The sequence below is a fragment of the Haliotis rubra genome, unplaced genomic scaffold (assembly GCF_003918875.1).
Source record: "Haliotis rubra isolate DU_JTF1 unplaced genomic scaffold, ASM391887v1 Scf304, whole genome shotgun sequence".
NCBI lineage: Eukaryota > Metazoa > Mollusca > Gastropoda > Lepetellida > Haliotidae > Haliotis > Haliotis rubra.
The window spans coordinates 1090230-1110514 of record NW_025766974.1 but is presented as its reverse complement, the minus strand read 5'-3'; the positions used below and the strand labels follow the sequence as shown (position 1 = coordinate 1110514).

Here is a 20285-nt window from a genome sequence, read left to right as displayed (position 1 = left end):
TCTGGTGTTGTGTAAGATAGCAGTTCACTCGCTTGTCTATTACCGAGCCAACAAATGACTGCAGTGCTTTAATTAGATTGAAACTCAATACACAGAAACTGTAATATCAATTCGATAACAGTGTGACAGGTATATCTGGTACATGTTGGGCTGCACGGTAGAGATACAAACACACACAAAAAAACACATATAAATAATGTGTTTGCGCGTGTGTGTGCGTGTGTGCGTGCGTGTGTGTGCCGAATGTATTTCTTATATACCTGCATGGCACCTATTCTGTAATTTTACCACACATGTTAAAAATATGGAACCCTCGGAATCCATGTGCACGAGAGTTTGTACTATATGGCATCCATGTCACTTTGGTTTTGAATCGAGCTCAGTGCTGCCCATAGCTGTTTTCCAATGGGATTGTCCATGGACGAATAGTTTACTCGTTCACTGTATACGAACTACGAACGTGACAAGTAAAACATCTGGCTTAATTAGGTATATAACGAGCTGTGTGTGTGGTTAATATTAGAACGAAATATGAATATATGAATAAATTAACATCGCCAAACCGTTCCCGTGGTGTATATTAATGCATTAGTTATTTATCCTAGTACATATAATCATATACATGCATGAAGGAAGTGGAATTATCAGCGTATTTCAAACCCTCCATATTGTCACGGCTCAACAGGGACTGTGTATATGACAATAACATCTTCTGTCTGTCATAAATTCTTGAGGAATGGACTTCGTGAACCTGGAAAGGGCTGTGTGGGTGTGTGCGCGCGCGGGTGCGTGTGTGTATGTATGTCATGTCGTGCTTATTCTGACGAAGTAACTGATCGTTGTACTGCGAATACAGTCTTACATATAATGTATTGTGGATATATCAGTAGTGGGTGTCTATGAGTACAACGGGCCACGGTTTACTGCCTGTCACTTCTTGGATACCGCGAGGAGGCGAATGAAGACAGTCGTCCTGGTTACGAAACCTACAGCCCTATAGCCGTACAGCCCTACAACCCATGACTCTGCGCCAGTCCTTTGTACAGTTGCCTCCCTTTGTTATGCCAGGTTCCACTGGCGAGTTTGAATCCCAGATACGTCCTGATTTACATTGCTTTGTCAGCATGGGATTTACCAAGTCACAAGACCGTATTTACAACAATGAGCTGTTAAACCATTTACGAAAAATGTCACATTTTCAAAAAACTATTCGTCTGATTTCATCGAACTGATTCGTGATGCGAAATAACGTTTCTATTGAAGAGAAAAGGAATTATCGCAGTACCTTGTCAGCTAGATTTAATGTTCACTGTGCGAGTCGCAAAGAGTAATAAATATTGAGACCTGCAATTGGTTGTTTATTTTCATTTTTCATACTTACCGGGAGCGGTGAGGTAGCCTTGTGGTTAAAGCGCTGAAGACCGGGGTTCGATTCCCCACATGGGTACAATGTGTGCAGTACATTTCTGGTGTCCCCGCCGTGATATTGTTGCAATATTGCTAAGAGCGTCGAAAAGCCACACTCACTCACTCACTCTTACCTACTTACTGATGCCTAGTAAACGTAATGAAGATAATCGCGTGTGAAATGGACCCGACACGTCCGTCAACGACCAGGAACATCCTTTAGCTAGAACGTGTATATTTCATGTTTACATTACCGAAAGACATGATATGTCAATCAATCTCTATGCTGTCAAAACATCTGTCGACTGGTACTGTACTGAAGCTGGGACCCGCGAGCTGGTGTTATCGTCAGTCAGGTGGAACACCCACATACATGTGTTACACAATAGTGCCTATGGTAGGCTGTATTACACGCAGTTAAGTGGCATTAGGCAATATTTTTAGCTTTCACTGTGTGATTGACGTCTTACTGTAAAGCTGCCGTGAAACAAGCTTGGCTTTACCAATGCTACTTGGCGTACTGGAGTCAACCAAAAGAGTCTAGTGCGTAAGTATGATTTTAATCCTCTGTTAGGTGGTGGAGATAATGAAGGCTCAAAAGAAAACAGACATTTAACCTATTTCATTTTCAATGTTTTATTTTGTGCCCCTAAATACTGATACATTTTTACCAATGATGTCGAAGGTTTTTATCCCAGGTTCGTATATGCCTTTCTCTTGCCTGCCCAAAAAGTTATACACTGTGACGTCACTGTCCGTGTCGAACTGGACACCGGCTAGCCCTTTCATCATGTTTGGGAACAGACGGTACACGATCAGCAGAATAAGGAGCTTACTCAATAGGTTCATAGCCACTTTTCGGACAGTAACCACATCCTATAGATTAGAACACGGCCCTGTTGTCCAAATGGAAGCGAGCATCTTTTCTTAGCTTTCCTTTTCTGGGAGTCATTACGTAGTTGCCTTAGAAGTGCAGCATGTTGCTGTCCGTTTTTGTCGGTCCATTTGGAAAGTAACCCCAATGATGACAATCTCTTATGACTACCCAAACACAGGAAACGCAACCTTTCCAGCTGACAGTCTTTGAGTGCTCAGATCGATCGCCACAAGAACCATTCAGGATCAGCTACAAACAGGGCTAGGTTATCATGAGCGATATTGTGTCAGGTACATTTTTTTATCAAATGTCAGAGGCTTTGGAACCCATTGAGACGATACTTACTTCATTGTCCACGTTTCTGTGATTCTGTGGAATGGACTCTGTCTTGGGTAATGCATACTGAGCTATCAATATGACGCTCAGTCAATCGTCGGACATTCATTACCCTAAAGAGATGAACCCGGGTTCTCGCGAGACGACCGAACGGTCTAACCACCAAGCTACCTTAGTTGATCTGTTGATCTGTCATTGTACAGTAAAAGGGCGTATAAACACTATTCCTATCTACCGTAGTTCATGCTCACAATATCGATCACGTGTACAGACCATGTTTCTGTTAGACAAAAACAAACAAAAACTGTCAAGTAATTTGATTTCTCTGGTTTGATTGGTTCAATCATTGGTTTCAACTAGCGTCAGTGTTAAACAACTGAACAACGCTTATACGAACTTTCATACTTTCAGTATCAGGTTTTCATCAAAGAATAGAAACACGTTTATTATCCAAAACTGTGTTCCACTGGAGATATTGATTGTGTGATATCGTTTTGATAGAAGATTTTGTACAATGCCCTAACGTCATCAATTACATGAGATCACAATGCTTTGACATCATCAATTATATTATTCACAATGCTATGACGTCAAAACTGATGACATCACAATGCTATGACGTCATGAACTTGATGACGTCACAATGCTATGACATCGCTGCACTGCAAGTCTTATGACAGTGCCCTGTTCAGAGGTGTGCATTTTTCAGTAAAAAGTAATGAAGAGGGATTTTTTATGATAAATAGAATCTCACCCTCGTGCCTTCTGATATCAAATATATCAACACTGTGACTCGTTGATAAAAGCCGGCAAGCCAGGATATTTGTAACTTTATCAACTCGTGTAGATATATTTGATATCAGAAGACACTTGAGTGAGATTCTCCATATAACCGCAGCTGGTACTGTAGTCTTTAGATACAAACATGCATGTATTTGTTAACCCTTAAACAAACCTGCCTGTTTCTGACTGCAAATACGTATTAACTTACGAACAATGAAGGACATCTTTGTACTAGTATATCGGAATACGTTGTAAAAACGACGACGGGGCCAATCTACAAAATATATTTACCAAGAAATCACACAGTACCACCATGTTGACAGCACACACAACACTACTCTGGTGCATCACTAACAATAAATATCATTGTTAGGAATAGATGAATAACGACAATGTCTCGGCACCCATTTATTACACGAACTGAGCACATACAGACATTTATACACTGAATCTTTGTGTTGGGTAAGAAGCATCAAGCATAACTACATGAAGGGCAGTTTTCTATGTCGGATTACAGGGGAGGCAGACACAAGACAGTAGTGTGCTACATGACGGTCACAGAGGAAACAGTTAAGGGGGTTGTATATGAATAAAAGAATGGAAATTTGCACCAAAGAAAACTGTTGCCATTGTATCTTAAACATGATAAGTAAGTTATGTAAGTACAATGGTTGATAGTTCCATTGAAATGGGACTACTGATCTGTGTCTGAGAACAGTGCAGCTTGTCTTTCTCTCCCAAACCTTTCGTTAAATACATGTATGCCGAACAAGGGCAAGTGAACAGCACAGAGGATAAGCGTGCCTTAGATTTTACATATAGAAGAAATAATGAAACGATGCTTGTTACACTATGCGCAATTCAAATGACGATCATGGCTGTTTATATTGATTTTCTTATGTGAAGAACTATGCAGATTTATGTAACATTTACATATCGTGGTCGCATGGCAAGAGTACTGTTGTGTGGCGTCAGGCAATAAATATTTACTTTTAGGCAAAATCGATGAATGGTGGGTACTACCAGTAGGGCAGAACATGGTTGCATTTGTCGTGAACACCTGGTGTCATCACTGAGTGTCAGTGGTCCATTTATATATTTCTCACCACTAGTTTGGTCTTGGCAGCAAATGGAATCTGTTCCTGAGGAAAGTCAAGATAGGTTGTTCTTTTGCATTCAAGTTGTAAATTCGACTGACCAAGATTATATAGAGCGGTATGAAACAATTTATTGTTTTGGACATGAAAATGCAAAACAGATAGAAGAAAACTGGTAATTCGTCATTCCTATCGCCTAATAATGCCTGTAGTATGTGCTTTAGATCGCCTTTGATACCTACAGATTTGGCACATATTCGTATTCTAGCAAAACGTACAAAAGTGCTCTAGCCCTTTCTCCTAAATGTGGCCATATATTTTCAAATCTAATCATTGCCCATGTACGGCAAAACAATTCTTTCACATATACGAACATAAACGAAAGTACAAGCTAATGTTCTCGTCAAGACCTATAATTTTCCGATTTTCTTTCAAGCTGCGGTCATCGAGAGACGATCTGTCTCTATTGATAAATAATCCTGTATATATATTTTACGCAGATATAGCTTTGAAAGTGGCGTTAACACCTTCTTGCACATCTAAATGGTAATATAGGGCGTTTTACAGCCGTTGGTTTGAGTACGTTTCAGCCATAAAAAGTAGTTTCTGCAAGCCCGTGGGACTTCTGCTTGCAAAGATGTATTATCTGCAAGGAAGACACCAGGGCATTGCCCCATGCAAGATCATATCCAAAACCAGAGTCGTTGTGTTGATACAGTAGGTCTTGTAAGTATATATATATATCGGCTTTCTTCAAAACCTTCTCCAACACATGATTCCATTTAGTTGACTGGTAAACACAGACTTTATTTGGCAGTGATTCAAAATGTGTACTTCCGGCATTGGAAGGTCAAGGTAAGGGCTTAATCGTACCCAGGTACCCAGAAAGTCGTGACGTGTTACCTATGATGTATATGAAGTTAATTTCAGTTTGTAGGCCATCGGCCCATGTACAAAAAGCAATATAAATTATATTGTACATAATGGCAATAGGCAGACATTTGTGTTGTCAATATATAGTTAAGAGATTATTTGATACATTTAGCACCATTCAATAAAAGTACCATGTCATTAGAAGTCATTAACTTTATGAATTTACAAGCATTTGTTAAATTATTCCATAGAGGTAAATAAGTTGTTCGTAGTGTTACATATCTATCACATTCAAATAGGAAGTGGACTTCATCTTCATTTCTATTACTATTACACATCTTACAAATTACATCTGTGTTCATAGTTTCCTTCCATCTAATATTACATCGTAATGGTAATGCATTGAATCTTAACAAACATAAATATCTTCTTAAGTCTCTTACATGGTATCTTACATGGTTCAAGGTCAGATTATTTCCAGGCTCCCGTCATATGTCTGAAATGAATGTTGTTAAATGTTGTGGTGAACAATAGCAAATGTTTACAACGTTGTTAGGCATTCACGCGTGATGATACACGTGCTTGGACATTGATTATAATTCAACGTTTAAATGGCGTTACGGTACATAACATCTCACTGATGTAAGCTTTATGCCATCACCGTAGGACCCCCCAACAGCAGCTGGTCCTACTGAATGACTCATTTTATGAAACTGTGATCTAATATTGTTTGTAAATCTGTCCTATTCAAGGCAACAGCTCAGACGTCTCTGACGTATCATATATCCACTCACTTAAGCCTTACAGCCTTAAAACCCTAACCTTGTCTTCCTTATCAGGCCTAGTCACCCAATTTCATTCAATGGTTAAATTGTTTTTCACTCTCGAGACAGAGAAGAGAGGAATGGACAGACATGGATGCACCAGAGGAAATATTGGAAGATTCTGCATCAGTAGTGCAGGGCTGTTGTTAGTCTATGTTACTAGACTCTGCCAATACGCAAACATACTTCTTTACCTCGGGTTTCTGGAATCAAGGGGGTAACTCAGTATAGAAGTGACACCACCGATACCACCTTTCCGAGCAGCCCAGTGTGGACGTCGGTAGGGGTGGTGAGTCACGTGATGAGTCATGGGGGTAAGGATGGCGTTGAGTGTCATGGAGGACTGGCAGGATGAGGTTAATGGGTTTGGGTTTAGTTCGAATGGGAGGGGACTTTGTATTGCGTTTTTATTTTACCTTTGTCTTGACGGGTTGGATTACGGTAAGTGGCCATTACCAAGAGAGTTTTGTCATTTAAGGTCAATACACGTTTTGGGGATGGAGGCATGTCCTGTATGTTCCCTGGGTGGGAGGGTTATAGGATGCATGTTACAAACGTGGAAGAGGGATGTGAGGGGAGATGACACCACAGAAGACACTTGAGCTGACATGAGACACAACTGCCATGTCCCCAAAGAATGTTGATGTCATAAGAGACTTTGTTCATTACATATATACATCTGCTAGTATCTCGTATAAGACAAAATGTTATGGATGTCAACTTCTTCTTTATTGTATGCACAACGTTTCCGGGCTTTTCCTTGTCCCTTCGTCAGGTGAATGACATGCTAGTATCTCATTTAGCAGAAATATGTATTGTATTACACGTATCACATGTAATTAAAGATACAGAAACTACATTTTGAAATAAGTAAGAGCACCCCCACCTGCAATAGCGTAAAGCCCTAAATGAAAGTCTAAATTTTTCAGTCGTAGGGTGAATCTCGACTCACAAGGCATCCTTTTCGTAAATTACGTCTATCGTGGGTTCAGGGACTGAATTGTAGGTGATAAACAATCTACTGTGTGAGTATTGTTTTATTCGGGCAATATATCCGTTTTATTGATCAATGTCCCTGTGGTATGAGGGGATGACAACAGAAATAAGCTTCACAATGTTGCCCTGTAGACTGTAGGGTCAAACTCTTGTGTCTGGTGAGGGTTACAGTGGGAGTCCACATTAGGACTGCATTAAATATGAAATTGTGAATTTTGACTTGAAAACATATATGCGTGTTAACAAGAATATGTATCCTCTAGCATATGAAGATAGCTTAGTTCTCAATAATTGTATTGAACTATTGGAATCACGACTGATGTTGATTTAAGATTACTTCGTGCAGGTTGGACCCTGGTTTTGGAACTATTTTGATCTACGCCAATCCGGGTTTAAACATGCACATAACATAAAAGCTATTGGTCCGGGTTATGAAACGCGACAGTATAGCCCACGGGAGACTGGGCAAGATACATATCTCAAGCAACACAAACATTTCTTCGTAATGGTTTCACGTCAAACAAGAAAGTTTAGTAGGACAAGCACTCCCGAGAAGTGACTTCAAGTTGTTGCTATAAATCACGTCACGGACAGGAGGGGGCGAAGCCTGTCGGGTAACAACACGTGTACAACGTACAACGGCGACAACGGGGTGAGTGGACATGACATATGTTATCCACATAATCCCCGACTGGGGCGAGTTATGTCGACAACAACAGCCACATGCCATGTAATCAAGTGGTCGCTTATGTGGTATGACCATACTGTGACATGTGTCCATTGTGGAGAGGATTGACCGTTCAGACTGCGCCACGGTGGATGTTATAACCACATTGGCAGATGTTGGTGACGCTTTCTTGAAGAATAGAACTGTCTTCATCCTTTCAGTGCATAGAACGGAAGATCGATTATATGGTGATACTTTATATTATCCTGGCTGGCGCTCGGTATAAGAGGATAAAAGAAGAAGTTCTCGGCTCGAAGGCAGTGCATTGCGTCTGTGAGTGTTGCCTCTGCGGTTGACGGTGGCATGGCATGTCAGTGAGTTAGCTAGCACTATAAACCAGGCAGTAGTCTGGATAAGTACCAGCAGGAACATACCACAACCAAATCCTCACCCTCATCCCTCACACACATACACCAACACGCACGGACCATCCATCCATTATTCCATCCATCAGTACATACATAGAAACAAGTGCGATAATCGAAAACGCTGTTAAATCTCTTTCGACCTCACCTTCTTAAGGAATAGCATTTAAGTATGCTGCACGTCTTCTTTTCTTCCAACCAACACCAAGCCCCAGCGTGTCCAAGCCTGCTATTGGACACGCTGTTACGGGGAGCCACCGCAGCTCGCTGCGCAAAGCATTCACCCGTGATCCGTCACTGGGAGTCCCAAGGTACGCCCTGATTACTGTTCCTGGTTTATAAGCACCGCCACACCCATGTTCACGGGTTTCGCCAATCTGGACAATATTTTGGACACAGACCACTCAATGCTTAAAATATTGTTAACAGTGGCGTGGAGCCTGACTCGCTATGTGTCGAATATGGATCACACATTACCTCATCCCAGTGTCGTCCGCTAGTCACGCTGAAGACCCGAGTTCGATTCCCCACATGGGTACAATATGTGAAACCCATTTCTGGTGTCCCCCGCCGTGATATAATTGCTGGAATATTGCTAAAAGCGGCGTAAAACCCAACTCACTCATTCACTCATCCCAGCGTACCCAAATATACTGAAATACTGGGCTGTAAAGTATTCGTGGACCATCAGTGTCACAGACTCGACTCAACGCCAAACATCCGTTTTACCACAATCTTTCTAACGATGTGAATTTCGTGAATAGGTGTTCCCATCTTATCTACATTTTATATATGAAAGTATGTCCACATTTAGTTCAGCTGTGTGTTTTTCTTAACCTTAAGCGACTTTATGTGGTCTAGACAGGATTACCAGGTGGTTGTATAAGTGGGATCGCTAGACAGGATTACCAGGTGGTTGTGTAAGTAGGATCGCTAGACAGGATTACCAGGTGGTTGTATAAGTAGGATCGCTAGACAGGATTACCAGGTGGTTGTGTAAGTAGGATCGCTAGACAGGATTACCAGGTGGTTGTATAAGTAGGATCGCTAGACAGGATTACCAGGTGGTTGTGTAAGTAGGATCGCTAGACAGGATTACCAGGTGGTTGTATAAGTAGGATCGCTAGACAGGATTACCAGGTGGTTGTGTAAGTAGGATCGCTAGACAGGATTACCAGGTGGTTGTGTAAGTAGGATCGCTAGACAGGATTACCAGGTGGTTGTATAAGTAGGATCGCTAGACAGGATTACCAGGTGGTTGTATAAGTAGGATCGCTAGACAGGATTACCAGGTGGTTGTGTAAGTGGGATCGCTAGACAGGATTAACAGGTGGTTGTATAAGTAGGATCGCTAGACAGGATTACCAGGTGGTTGTGTAAGTAGGATCGCTAGACAGGATTACCAGGTGGTTGTGTAAGTAGGATCGCTAGACAGGATTACCAGGTGGTTGTGTAAGTAGGATCGCTAGACAGGATTACCAGGTGGTTGTATAAGTAGGATCGCTAGACAGGATTACCAGGTGGTTGTATAAGTAGGATCGCTAGACAGGATTACCAGGTGGTTGTATAAGTAGGATCGCTAGACAGGATTACCAGGTGGTTGTATAAGTAGGATCGCTAGACAGGATTACCAGGTGGTTGTATAAGTGGGATCGCTAGACAGGATTACCAGGTGGTTGTGTAAGTAGGATCGCTAGACAGGATTACCAGGTGGTTGTATAAGTAGGATCGCTAGACAGGATTACCAGGTGGTTGTGTAAGTAGGATCGCTAGACAGGATTACCAGGTGGTTTGTATAAGTAGGATCGCTAGACAGGATTACCAGGTGGTTGTATAAGTAGGATCGCTAGACAGGATTACCAGGTGGTTGTGTAAGTAGGATCGCTAGACAGGATTACCAGGTGGTTGTATAAGTAGGATCGCTAGACAGGATTACCAGGTGGTTGTATAAGTAGGATCGCTAGACAGGATTACCAGGTGGTTGTGTAAGTAGGATCGCTAGACAGGATTACCAGGTGGTTGTATAAGTAGGATCGCTAGACAGGATTACCAGGTGGTTGTATAAGTAGGATCGCTAGACAGGATTACCAGGTGGTTGTGTAAGTGGGATCGCTAGACAGGATTACCAGGTGGTTGTATAAGTAGGATCGCTAGACAGGATTACCAGGTGGTTGTGTAAGTAGGATCGCTAGACAGGATTACCAGGTGGTTGTGTAAGTAGGATCGCTAGACAGGATTACCAGGTGGTTGTGTAAGTAGGATCGCTAGACAGGATTACCAGGTGGTTGTATAAGTAGGATCGCTAGACAGGATTACCAGGTGGTTGTATAAGTAGGATCGCTAGACAGGATTACCAGGTGGTTGTATAAGTAGGATCGCTAGACAGGATTACCAGGTGGTTGTATAAGTAGGATCGCTAGACAGGATTACCAGGTGGTTGTGTAAGTAGGATCGCTAGACAGGATTACCAGGTGGTTGTGTAAGTAGGATCGCTAGACAGGATTACCAGGTGGTTGTGTAAGTAGGATCGCTAGACAGGATTACCAGGTGGTTGTATAAGTAGGATCGCTAGACAGGATTACCAGGCGGTTGTGTAAGTGGGATCGCTAGACAGAATTACCAGGTGGTTGTATAAGTGGGATCGCTAGACAGGATTACCAGGTGGTTGTGTAAGTAGGATCGCTAGACAGGATTACCAGGTGGTTGTATAAGTAGGATCGCTAGACAGGATTACCAGGTGGTTGTATAAGTAGGATCGCTAGACAGGATTACCAGGTGGTTGTATAAGTAGGATCGCTAGACAGGATTACCAGGTGGTTGTATAAGTAGGATCGCTAGACAGGATTACCAGGTGGTTGTGTAAGTAGGATCGCTAGACAGGATTACCAGGTGGTTGTGTAAGTAGGATCGCTAGACAGGATTACCAGGTGGTTGTATAAGTAGGATCGCTAGACAGGATTACCAGGTGGTTGTGTAAGTAGGATCGCAGTGTTCCGGCTCAACCGCCTTAAAATGGGTCTCTGACTTCAACGCACATTCCACACAGTCCTTTCAGTTAATATGAAAGGGGTTGTCTTTCTGTGTTTTCTTTACAGTTGTTTTCCAATATTACAAAGAACCGCGAGCACCAAGAAATGAGAACATGATAGACAGATCAAGCGTTAAGGGTTACTGTAGGTTGAAGGCCTACGGTGAAGGGCTACTGTAGTTTGCAGGCCTATGGTGAAGGGTTACTGTAGTTTGCAGGCCTATGGTGAAGGGTTACTGTAGATTGTAGGTCAAGCGTTAAGGGCTACTGCAGGTTGCAGGCCTACTGCGAAGGGCTACTGTAGGTTGAAGGCCTAGTGTGAAGGTCTACTGTAGGTTGAAGGCCTAGTGTGAAGGGCTACTGTAGGTTGCAGTCCTAGTGTGAAGGGCTACTGTAGGTTGCAGGCCTTGGGTGAAGGGCAGCTGTAGTTTGCAGGTTTAGAGAACTGAAATTCATAGTCTGTTTGGAAACAATGAGATTCCGGATAAGCACAAACAACAACTCTAAAATTCATTTGTAACGATGGTGTGCTAAACAGATGTTCAGAGACTAAATAACAGGTAGAATCGTGCCCTTGCACACACGTTATCAGGGATGGCAGACCAACAACAATACGCCAGAACTTGCAGACCTGCCATATTAGACTATTACAGTCCTATGTTGGCATAATTTAATTATAGTAAAAAACATTGTTGGTGCAGGAAACACGAACAGCAAATGAACCAATTTACAAGCAGACTTCTGTACTCGTGTTTTTTTTAGAGGTATTCAGCTAAAGTGTTTAATTCTAAACATGGTGCATTCAACAGCTTCGTGGTTGTTGAACAGTGTGAGGAATAACACTACAAGCTGTCTACAACGAACCACCTCACACACATAGTCCGTGTCTGGCACCGGTTGTGAGGAGAGAATTACTCGGCTGTCTTATGCCAAGCCAAGGGAGTTATGATTTGGCCATTGACGTATCACGTCTCTAACGTCCATTACACGGCATTACGGCACGACGTGTGTGTCGCCCTTTAATTATAAACACGCACACTCCCAATATACCGAGGTCCCGACGTGATGTAAAGCTGTGTGTTCTTCCGCTATTCCCTTACAACGACTACAACGACGGAAATGTGCAACAAACAATACTATACGAGACGCATGCACGTACAACTAACGCATAGCACTTCCTGTCGGCGAGACTTGCTCCGTAGCTCATGCGGAATAAAGTGAGTGAGTGAGTGAGTTTAGTTTTACGCCGCACTCAGCAATATTCCAGCTATATGGCGGCGGTCTGTAAATAATCGAATCTGGACCAGGCAATCCAGTGATCAACAGCATGAGCATCGATCTGCGCAATTGGGAACCGATGACATGTGTCAACCAAGTCAGCCAGCCTGACCACCCGATCCCGTTAGTCGCCTCTTACGACAAGCATAGTCGCCTTTTGTGGCAAGCATGGGTTGCTGAAGACCTATTCTACCCCGGATCTTCACGGGTTCGCAATGAAGTGATGGAAGATGGAGTGGGACTGTTGAGATTATTTAGTATGGCTTTATTACTACGTAACAGCTAATGATCAAGCCACAAATGTAGAGGAAACTATTACCTGATAGTATCAATAGACACTAGAGTTTATATAATCACTTCACAGATAATATGGGTATCTTACCCAGCGTTGGCCTTCCTTTGATTGCTGGTGGCTTAAGCCTGGGCTAAAACAGTTGTCAATAGTATTGTTATGTTAATATGTGTTTAACAAACTTGACTTATATAGAACTTTGTAATAGTGATATAACGTACTTGTACTTAACAAGCGTTATATTTCGAATTACACCTTCTTTGTAATGTACAGAGTCCAGTTGTTTGGGGATGCGTGAGGCATCCAAATGACCAGCTCACAAAGTCAGCCATCTAACCTACTCAGCAACCAAGGCTTCCAAAAAAACTGGAAGTCTGACAACTGGTAGTCAAGACCACGTACTTTGTGTACTAGAGGTGAAACGGTACGCTCGTACCACTGTACGCTACGTAATGCGGTACAAGGGCTTCGGTTTGGTCCGTTTCGGTTTGGTATATAAGAACTTACTTCCAGGAAAATAGCGGCCGTCTAGCAAAGAAATGCATAGATTGTGACAAGATAATTCGATTTCTAGACATTTTAGAAAAGGTTTAAAACGGTTACTAAAGTGAGGGTACGAAAACGGAAAATACCGCGACAAGTGAAAACTGGCACGGCTCCCACAGCTGTACTTTACTGTACTGAGCGTATTCTCAAAGACAAACACTGACCACTTTCAAAAGACAATATCTGTTCGTGCGTGTTGCTATTGAAACTTGTTCTATATGCCCGAAACAGTGCCGTTGCAATGATCAATTGTAGCCCCCTCTCTTAAAAATAATACACAAAAATGACGATGTCGAAGAAAGGTTAGATCTGAACGTCATAAATATTTTTACAACTTTCGTCCAAGAATGGACTGCTACAGTATACATGCCTATAAATCCGTCTTATGTTTTGATAAGCCTACTTAGAAGGCGTTTTATCACAGTAAGAGTGCTACCTGTCATCTCTGATTGTTGATTACCCATTCTCTGCTTCCCAAGTTTATATCTTATGTTTCTGAATAGCTTTAATTGCCCCGTTGGCGTCACTGCAGGGCAAGGCTCTCAGCCTCGTTACTGCGCGGTTAATTGGAACGTCACCATTTCACCCACCCGACATGATACCCCTAATATAGCGAGCGAACTGACCAGTTGGGCGGGTGGACACAGGGTACTTATGATTAACGACACATGAATGTCGTTTTTAGAATATGTTGTCACGAAATCTGTTTATGATTCACGGTGATTCCGTGCCCTTATGTCGCAAGGTGTGAATCATCTTCAGATTTGCAAGATGCTTAAATAATTTTTATTTCTACAAAATATACCGAAAATTATGGATTGGGAGAGGGAAGGTTGAGGTCAGTTTAATTTTTATCATTTAACATGACATGTTAAAAGAGAGTTAAAATAGTTCAACATTCCAATCATCTAACAAACCAAGTGAAATTCCGGGTGTGTGCTGCGAATAACCCCGTAAGCGCGTTATATCGAGGCGAGTGCGTATCGGTGTCCGCAAGTCAGGCATGCATGGCAAGGTATGCGGTGGTCTCCAGTACAAGCCACAGCCGAGGCGAGCGGGTGACAGTCAACACGCTTGCTGGGCATATTTCAGTCAGTGAACGCTCTCATCACCGAGGGTACACATTTCGTGATTGTTCCTTCAGAGAGGCCGAGGTCCAAGCTGGGACGAGCTTGTTAGTAATCAGCACTGACAAACTGAAATGGTGGTTTGAGAACGTCGGATATAACATCACTGGATTTGGAATTTACCTGATCGGCTTCTTTGAACTCACAGGTAAGGCAGTCAGCGTGATTGTCGTGTATTGATTTGTCGTCGTGTGTGAAAGAAGACCTCTGGTTTGAAAGATCTTACCACGTGTGTTTAGAATGTGTACAAAAAGTGACGGGTGTGTTTTGAGCAGATATTGTGGCAGTCCGACCACTAGGTATATGCCCATTATGGGAGCGGTTTCGAAATGGCAGATACGTAGCCAGACATGCGAGTCCATATATTATGTGTACATTACAATACAATAGGTAAAATTATTTTTAAATCAAGTTGTCTTCTGACGATTTAGCCTTTGTGTCTGATGCATAATTATTTATTACATCCCTGTTGTATAGAGTATTAGAGTATTACCCTGTTATTCCGGTAACCCGGCATTTTTAAAGATTATTGTCGACAACGCCCCTAAAGGTACACTACGACGTAATTATCATTCGTTAATTTGGGAATATGTGAATCACATACCTTTGCTGTTCTTGATGACGCTGTGAACGCAAGTGGCCCGCCTGTTTATACGATACAATCAATTCAGCCAGTTTATAAAATAAATTAATATTTCAGTCAGTTTCAAAATTTCTTGATTGACTCGGTCATAATTACAGATGGTCTAAACTTGTCATTGATTTATTGAACAAATACCTCTTGTATGTAACACACAATCACAATTTGGGATTAAACCGCAGATAGCAGAAAGATGAATACACGAAGTATAACCAGAGACCATATACTCTGGTATAACACATTGAAAGGAATCCACTAAGAAAGTAAGATCTATACGTGAACTGTGGCCACGTTTCACTACCAATAGCATCTAGAAATCCGTCAACTAAATACATAAAACTTCAAACTGTTTGTATTGTGACTTAGTTCGGTCATAATCCAACTAACTATTGTATTTATACTTTAACGGTCAATTGCACGAGTGCAATCAAAAATATCTGATCTCATCGCAATTGGTGCCTTACAAAAGCGACATTAATTAGACCACAGATTCACGAGGGAATACATATTTCTTCTTCGATCAAAGAGAAACAAGAATATATGAGTCAAAATATTAGTTTTGTTATCAATATGAAATCTATTCAACCCAGCATGAGCGTTACAATATATACTACCCATCAAAAGTTTAGACTCACTAGTGTAAACGTAGCCACTTACTTCAGTCAACTGTTCTAAACTTGATTTTGCAAAATATTCCATTCAATTTGAAGGTACTGACAAATTTAATCCCAATTTGTGATTGTGTGTTACATACAAGAGGTATTTACACATTAACTAATATATTGTAAAACAAATTCGTAACGTTGAAAAGATTATTGTTATGAGTTCAGTAAATGATGAAAATCAGTAAAAATTGGCGAATTCTGAACAAAACTTTACAACAAAACGCAGCTGTTCACAGGAACAATATTTGCACATGCTTTTAAGCAATTTGATGCATGATCCTCGTATAATCCATCTGCACAAAGTTTGCAGTTGGTTCCCCCAAGTTAGTGGAGAAATTCATCTTCGATGTAACCATATATATATATATATATATATATATATATATATACATAACATATAATGAGTGCTTTAGGTGAGTCTAAAGTTTTGATGGGTAGTATATATCGGCACGACATTTTACTCGTTTAGAGGTAGGGACACCATACGAATGTCCAAATGTCCAAACTTGTAAACCTACAAAACAAACACTTATGTAAACAATAAGATTTAACAGGAAACCTTCCCATTGTGCTACATACCCGAGGGCAAACGTGAACTGGCGGTTTCGTTTTGCATAAAATATACTTCTTTTTCCCTTCGACAGATAATGAAGACAGCTTATTCTTTGGAATTGGCCTTGTATTTTACCTGTGTTTGCATTACCTTCAGGTACCCCCTAGCCTTGTGTTTCATATTACTTTGGATTTAGCATACACACCTGTACACTGGAATGTGGGTTATGTGTTATGTTGACACGTATTTAGTCGTCAAGTGTTATTCACGCAGCAGTGTCAATACAGATCTCGAAAAGAAATTCTTCCAATCTCGGGTTATTTGCTTTGTGCAGGGTTCAATTTGTTCATCGACATCAGCAATCAATTCAAGTAACTTAGGTCTGGTTGACTCACACCTGGCAATCCGTACGCGAGTATATAGGTCTGTGTTGCCACCAGAGGAATGTGAATAAACGTGTCCATATATCTGGTTTGAAACCACAATGAGAAGAACTAATATATCTTGTTTAAATATTTAAAAGGTCAGTGAATATATATGTGTTCACAATTTCTCACAAATATAGTGACGCCAGCCCATTGCTGTGAGGGTAAACCACAAAGTCGATATTTCACAACAGATCAAACAATCTGCTTGACCGTCAAAATGCATTTTAAGTGCTATAGAGAAGGTCGTTACAAGTGCATCTAAGTACTAAAGCATCGATTGATATATCTCCCATATTAAGACAAATTAATATTATTTGTGTTTACAAGAGACTATGTATAGACTATAAGTATGTTTCACACATTACTGATGTGCTGTTGCCATGGCAAGGTTAAAAGGGTCTGCCGGGGATGTCCGTGATGACGTATGTTATTATTCCGATTATGTTGTTATGGGAATCTGCAGCGGGTTTGGACCCCAGTTCCGATGCTTGTGAACTGAGGATCGGGTAGTTGCACTGCATCATTTGAAAGTCGAATGTCCCATTATACCTCTGAGTGTCTCATTGTACCCTGTTGTCTCAATTTACCCCTGAGTGTCTCATTGTACCCTGTTGTCTCAATTTACCCCTGAGTGTCTCATTGTACCCTGTTGTCTCAATTTACCCCTGAGTGTCTCATTGTACCCTGTTGTCTCAATTTACCCCTGAGTGTCTCATTGTACCCTGTTGTCTCAATTTACCCCTGAGTGTCTCATTGTACCCTGTTGTCTCAATTTACCCCTGAGTGTCCCACTGTACCCTGTTGTCTCAATTTACCCCTGAGTGTCTCACTGTACCCTGTTGTCTCAATTTACCCCTGAGTGTCCCACTGTACCCTGTTGTCTCAATTTACCCTGAGTGTCTCACTGTACCCTGTTGTCTCACAATTTACCCCTGAGTGTCCCACTGTACCCTGTTGTCTCAATTTACCCCTGAGTGTCTCACTGTACCCTGTTGTCTCAATTTACCCCTGAGTGTCCCACTGTACCCTGTTGTCTCAATTTACCCCTGAGTGTCTCACTGTACCCTGTTGTCTCAATTTACCCCTGAGTGTCTCACTGTACCCTGTTGTCTCAATTTACCCCTGAGTGTCCCACTGTACCCTGTTGTCTCAATTTACCCCTGAGTGTCCCACTGTACCCTGTTGTCTCCATTTACCTCTGAATGTCTCACTGTACCCTGTTGTCTCAATTTACCCCTGAGTGTCTCACTGTACCCTGTTGTCTCAATTTACCCCTGAGTGTCCCACTGTACCCTGTTGTCTCAATTTACCCCTGAGTGTCTCACTGTACCCTGTTGTCTCAATTTACCCCTGAGTGTCCCACTGTACCCTGTTGTCTCAATTTACCCCTGAGTGTCTCACTGTACCCTGTTGTCTCAATTTACCCCTGAGTGTCCCACTGTACCCTGTTGTCTCAATTTACCCCTGAGTGTCTCACTGTACCCTGTTGTCTCAATTTACCCCTGAGTGTCTCACTGTACCCTGTTGTCTCAATTTACCCCTGAGTGTCCCACTGTACCCTGTTGTCTCATTTACCCCTGAGTGTCCCACTGTACCCTGTTGTCTCAATTTACCCCTGAGTGTCTCACTGTACCCTGTTGTCTCAATTTACCCCTGAGTGTCCCACTGTACCCTGTTGTCTCAATTTACCCTGAGTGTCTCACTGTACCCTGTTGTCTCAATTTACCCCTGAGTGTCCCACTGTACCCTGTTGTCTCAATTTACCCCTGAGTGTCTCACTGTACCCTGTTGTCTCAATTTACCCCTGAGTGTCCCACTGTACCCTGTTGTCTCAATTTACCCCTGAGTGTCTCACTGTACCCTGTTGTCTCAATTTAACCCTGAGTGTCTCACTGTACCCTGTTGTCTCACTTACTCCCCTGAGTGTCTCACTGTACCCTGTTGTCTCAATTTACCCCTGAGTGTCCCACTGTACCCTGTTGTCTCAATTTACCCCTGAGTGTCCCACTGTACCCTGTTGTCTCAATTTACCCCTGAGTGTCCCACTGTACCCTGTTGTCTCAATTTACCCCTGAGTGTCCCACTGTACCCTGTTGTCTCCATTTACCCCTGAATGTCTCATTTAACCACTGATTGTCTCCTTGTAACCCCACAACGTTACGTTGTTCCCGTTATGGCGACCGTCTCATCATTACTGGATAGTGCTCTATTCAGACATGCACGTGATATAGTCGAAATCTCACTACTACACATTATGTTTTAGTATATTCACTCCATTATACAAGGTGCAAACTAAATTCCTGGTGACCGCAGCTATGGTTTCTGGTGATAAACTTCTGAGATGAAGTGATGAAGTACTCCTGGTCTGTCAGTCGCGAGCTGTACCTGATGTATTAGGCTTAGTGTTAAAGTGTTTGGTCGCAGTGACCCAACCAACACCACCCCACCCCACCACACACCAACCCTCCCCACTCCCCACAACAACACCAAACACCCTCTCTTCCCCCACACACACACACACACACAGTACACAGTGCAGATTGACTGAACATATTGCCACCCTATCAGTTACGCTCTTACACGCTACATTTACCACATATACGATTGAAAAATTAATCATTGCTTTCTGGTACTATATATGCATTGAACGCCTATTATAGCGTTATCTCCGTTGAGGAGCTAATTTTGTAAGGTGTAAGACCTTATACACCACGATACTCCCTAGTGTGTTGTGTTTCCTGAATCTTGTTGTCTGAAATCACCTGTTGTATAAGGCTTTATACACCACGATACTCCCTAGTAGTAGTAACACGACCGTGATGCATTTGAACTATGAACCACCTGAGTTTGGGGAAAGGTACCTCATTGTACGAGAAAGGTCATCCCGGTTTTAAATAGCCCCTGGAGTGCATGTAGTCAGGTGGAGTGACCACGACGATTATTCAATCCCCGTCAGGTACTTAATGCAGTTTGATGCGTACCTCGTGATTCATTTGTCCAGGTGCGAGTCTGGACGGCAAGCTTGTGTTACCTGTAGCCCACGCCGTGCTGACCTCATCACCTGAACCTACCTGTGTAAATATCAGTCATGCTGGAAGTCTTGGTTTTTGTGAGTGAAAACAAATATGTTATGTCATACAGGTGATACAGACATGACATGTGATCAACACACAACTCAGCTTTAGCCTGCATACAAATTGAAACACACCACAATTATCTATGGAGAGTAGCACCCACGAGTTGTGTCGCTGTTTCTTGATCGGTGGTTGAAATGGAAGGTCCGGCCAGAATCTGCCACTTGATCTGTCTTCACCTTACTAGCAGACCTCCACACCCTGCGTTACTGCGGAATGCCCTATCTCACGTCCAGATGACACGACCTGGTGTGTCTGAAATGATGCGATGCTTATCTCTGATACAAGACTTCAGTGTAAAAAACTGCT

The 20285-nt window shown here is 42.2% G+C and overlaps 1 protein-coding gene across 2 annotated transcripts in view; it reads left to right on the top strand.

Moving 5' to 3' along the window:
• The first annotated feature begins 1826 nt into the window (after positions 1–1826).
• LOC124282833 overlaps positions 1827–20285 on the top strand; it is a 53903-nt gene continuing 35444 nt past the window's right edge. The window contains exon 1 of one of the 2 annotated variants that reach the window (XM_046718871.1): positions 1827–1954. The gene's annotated coding sequence lies outside the window, so the exon portion shown is untranslated. Of the gene's footprint in view, positions 1955–14456; positions 14705–20285 lie in introns of those variants that run through there. The other variant, XM_046718869.1, reaches the window with a different exon arrangement.